Source organism: Penaeus monodon, chromosome 37 (genome assembly GCF_015228065.2).
Source record: "Penaeus monodon isolate SGIC_2016 chromosome 37, NSTDA_Pmon_1, whole genome shotgun sequence".
In the NCBI taxonomy this organism is placed as follows: Eukaryota; Metazoa; Arthropoda; class Malacostraca; order Decapoda; family Penaeidae; genus Penaeus; species Penaeus monodon.
In genome coordinates, this window is record NC_051422.1 from 34167512 (window position 1) to 34172511 (window position 5000).

Genomic DNA, 5000 nt, shown 5'->3' on the forward strand with positions numbered 1-5000 from the left:
GGGGGGCTAGCGATGTATTTCGCGTGTGAGAACCATTTAATCTTTATCGGGGCATCCCGGATGACGCCAAAAGCCCTTTTTAGTCACAAAGCGCCCCCCCCCCCTTTCCTGTGACCGGAATCAGCACAGAGCTAAAAAATTTCTTTCATTGCAATATAAAATATTATCATTATCGTTCAGTCATAATTATAATCATTTTCTAAATACCTTATTATTACTGTTACCATTATCATTATCATTAGTAGTAGTATTATCATTATTATTTTTTTATCATCTTTAAACTATCATTATCATCATTTTTAATTTTATTGTTATCACTATTACTATTATCATCATTATCATGGCCATTATTGTCATTATTATTATTGTTAGTAGTAGCAGTATCGTTATTATTATTATTTATCATTGTTAATATTATTATTATTATTATTTGCATTATTATTATTATTGTCATCATCATCATCATCAATACTATCACCATCATCATCGTCACCTTTCATCACCGCCCACTTCATTACATTACCTATCACATATATATATGTCAACAAAAAGAAAACCAAGGTCATGCACAAGGAAAAGAATGCCTCTCGTGTTTATACTGAAGCCGGAGCGTCCCTTCTGGAGATTCCGGGAGAGGAAATGACGTGCTTGTATTATACAACAGTTGGGCGGCCCTCCTCCCTCGCCCTGGGAATCCCTCAGCGATGGAGCGATCAGTACCTTCGGCGAAGCCAGCGCTGCGTTCGGAACTCCTCGTCTTGCTCGTCAAGACACTTGTCAGGACCAGCAGGACAACGAGGCCGCGTTCGGAACCTTCTTTACCCACAATGCTCAGCGGGGTAAAAAAACAAAGATGGACCAAGCTCGTCAACCTTTTGCTTTATCTAAGTATTTCTTTCTTTCTTTCTTCATATATATAAGCCCATATTTTGCAGAAAAAGAGCAGAGAAGATGGCAGGGTATTTCTGCTGGGTGACACTGTATACATTGCAAATGATTTTGCCATTTCATCCTCACCCCGAAAGGGATACTGGAGTTCTACCTCAAGAGAATTTCCCATAATAATACACAGGGGCCGGGGTCATTATTGAAAATGCCTTGGAAGAATGATTTGTAGATTCCGGCGCACACGAGATTTACAAAACACAAGTTTGCTGACATATGTTAAGATTGTTTTGGCAGCCTGCACTCTTCATAACATGTGTATGAAAAAAGATGGCAGTGAACATCCGGAAGGCGCCCTAGACATGATGATGAAAAGACAATTTTGGAAATAGAAAAGATATGACCTGAAGATGTAACCATAAAATTTAAGTATGAAATTAAGGTAAGTAAGAGTGTTCACTGTTTCAAGATAAACTGAATAATGTTCATATAAAAGGTAAAGCAAGAAAGTGGTTAACAAAGATTAAGCTTATTTTTTTCCCATTTTTTTGCGACATCTTTTATAAAAAAGAAAGAGTTAATTTTAAAGTTTGCAATTTAGAGGTTTTTAAAAAATATTTTTTTGTCATTTTTGAATAAAAACAATTGTTCTTTTTGTTGTCTATTTTCTTATTCAGATCTTTAAATATATATCAATGGTATCGTCCATTAAAACTTAATTATACTTTTTGGGTTTATTGTAAATATACATCTTGTATAAAAATATTATCTTTAGTGTAAAATACTTTCCCTATGAAATGTAACAATAGGATCATTTTATTATCACAAAACAACCTGAGAATACATTTTATCTTGAGCCCCAGTTAGGGACAGAATCTCAAATATTTTATTGTGTGTATATATATTTTTTAAAATATATCTTTCATTGTAAATATACTTTCCCCTTATGTAACAATTGCTTATCTTACTATCACAGAACAACCGGGGAAAATTATTTTAAGCCCCCAGTTATCACAGAATCTCAATTCCTTTACTTAATGAATTGAAACAGACAAAATATTTCAACATATTTGATACAACTTACAAAATAAAACATTAAGCTGTACAAAAAAAAAAAAAAAAAAAAAAAAAAAAAAAAAAAAAAAAAAAAAAAAAAAAAAAAAAAATCGGCTCTTTCTTTAATATGATATTACATTTTTTGTACAAAAATAAAATAAATAATTCACTACAATGTTTCATTATCACAGAAAAGTCTTATCTTTAATTAAAAATAAGTATGTGATTTTTAACATGGAACATAAATCAATCCCTTAAATAAAGAAAAAAATATAGCACTATGTATATAAAATAGGAATTATGCTATTGTTCCAAATAGAAAAGCGTCCTTTTTACTGTATGTATACATGTAAAAGAAAAATAAAAAAATTTGATTGTTTTTTATGACAAAGAGGGGACAAACACTTTGGCTTTGAAATAAAGATATAAAAAACACTTTGTTTTTTTTGTTTATACTGAAATCTAATCTTTGGCTTTGAATTAAACCCACAAAGGAAACAATCTTTGGCTTGAAATTAACACAAAAGAAACAATTTTTGCTTTGAAATTAACACAAGGAAACAACTTGGCTTTGAAATCACAAAAAGAAAACTGTCTTTGGCTTTGAAATTAACAAAAAGGGAAAACAAAACTTTGGCTTTCAGTATAAAAAATAAACTTGAACTTTAAAATGAACCAAAAAGGAAACAATCTATTGATATGAAAACAACAAAATGGGAAATAAATTTTAGCTTAGAAAGTACAAAAAAAAATCTTTAAAAAAATCAAAATAAGAAAAAAGGAACTTTAATTTTGGGGCTTTGAAGAAATAAACAACAAACCTCTAGTTTTGAGAAATAACACAAAAAAAAATAAACTGGCTTTCAGAATAAAAACAAAATAATTAACAAGAAAAGCTCTGCTAAAGCCCCCCAAAATAAATAAACCCAATGAAATGTAAAGCAATTAATTACACCTAATATAAAATAATAATAATAATAATAAAATAATAATAATAATAATAATAATGATAATAATAAAAAAAATTAAACTCTGAATAAAAAGAAAGGTTTGTTAGGAAAAAAATAATCATAAAAAAAGGTATTGAAAATATATCACATTTTTTAACTATTTCAGAGAGCACAACCACAACTTCCTCTCGCATCCTCTTCATGAGCTCAAAAAACTTCTCTCATAATTTCATCTAAAACTCTCTCATAATTTCATAGTGACGCTGGTCACTTCCCTAAAAAAGGGACTACCTCTTCACTCTCCTTGGCCTGTCGCCTTTCCTTTGTCTCCGTCCCGGGTGGTGGCACTTCCAATGTGAGGGTCCAGGTAGGGGATCAGCCACAGGGTCAGCACTAGCCACAGGGTCAGGGTCATCAAGGTCTTCTTCACCCAAATTCATTGGCGATGAATGTGAATCCCCTTGCTGGGGCCCTGTAACTGGAAAGTCCAATATCATGCTGACCCCTATCAGTTAATTTCATCTCCTCAAAAATCTGAAATTTACGGGAGCTCTCCCAGACATTTCATTTTTGGCTTTTGCCTTCTAGTCATCCTGTAGCCCTTCCAATTACGCTGAAGTTTCTCAGGATGGAATCTCTTCCCAAAATCACCGTCATCCTCTGGGAAATTTCCTGCTAAAGCAACCTTTTCTCCCTTTTGTTAAATTAATCCTTTCCAATCAACTCTGCAACTCTGCTATCGAGAACGGCAATGGATTATAATTTTTTTGCAGATATTCCTGCATAAGATTTAAAAAAAAATTTGGTTTCTTTTTTAGTGAAACCCTCGGCTTCCTCGATTTCACTGGTTCTACCCCAAAACAAACCCGCTCTGGGGAAGTAATTGGTGTAGATACCATGGAAGATGGTGTAGTGGATGTGAGGGAAGATGGATTTAAGCAAGTAGGAAGAGCATGTCGCTTTGGAGGAAGAACTGATGGAGTGGGGACATGGTAGCAGAGAAGGCTGCGGAGGAGACAGCAGGAAGTTCTGATAGGCAAAAAACTGGTTTCCCAAGTAAACCTTGCGAGGGTAACTTCAACTGTTCTGCAAAATGAAATGGCACACATCAAATTGATTCCATAATAGATATATTACTAATCATATTATACATATATATACATATAATACATAATATACATAATATAATATATACATATTATTTATACATTATATAAATATATATAAATATATATACATATATAACATAATATACAGAAAATTTAAAACATATAATGTATATATATATGTATATATATTATAGTATAAAATATTTTATACATATAAAATATATAATACATACATATCTATATACAAATATATAAATATAATAAATATAATAATAATAATAAACAACTAATAACAAGATATATACATATAGATATAAAATATATCCATAAAATATATACATATACTATACATAAAATATATACATATATATAATACATATATATACAAAATAATATAACATATAATATATATACAATATAAAATACTATAATATAATAAAATTAAATAAAAAATAATATAAATATAAATATAATATATAAAAATTTTTATAGATATATTTTAAATATATACATATATATATAATATATATAATATATAATATATATATATTATAATAATATATATAATATTATAAATACATTAATATATATATATAAAATATATATAATATAGTATATTTTATATATATATATAATATATATAAGTATATCTATGTAATATAGAATAATATATATAAAATTTTTTCTTCTGGTTATAGTCATGATTTTAATTCTAAAAATAATTTAGAATAATTAATATTATGTTTATTCACTAAATAGGTCTTTAAATTTAATATTCATATATATTTTAGAAATTAAAACAATTCAATAAATGTATAATTATAGAAATTAATATCAAGGTTATGATATGGGAAATAATATAAGAAATAAAATACTAAATATATATTTATTATATTGATGTAAAATATAAATATTTAATAACATTATTAATATTTTAATAATATATATAAACCAAAATATTGTTTTCCATATAGAATCCTCCTTATTCTTTCAATCTTTA

The 5000-nt window shown here is 28.5% G+C and overlaps 1 protein-coding gene and 1 long non-coding RNA gene across 2 annotated transcripts in view; one reads left to right on the forward strand and one right to left on the reverse strand.

Annotated features, from left to right (window-relative positions):
- The first annotated feature begins 646 nt into the window (after positions 1–646).
- Positions 647–5000, forward strand: part of LOC119596356 — a 9229-nt gene continuing 4875 nt past the window's right edge. Inside the window, exon 1 of the mRNA XM_037945574.1 lies at positions 647–738. The gene's annotated coding sequence lies outside the window, so the exon portion shown is untranslated. The remainder of the gene's footprint in view (positions 739–5000) is intronic.
- LOC119596357 overlaps positions 3967–5000 on the reverse strand; it is a 1657-nt gene continuing 623 nt past the window's right edge. The window contains exon 3 of the long non-coding RNA XR_005230754.1: positions 3967–3977. This is a non-coding gene — a long non-coding RNA (uncharacterized LOC119596357). The remainder of the gene's footprint in view (positions 3978–5000) is intronic.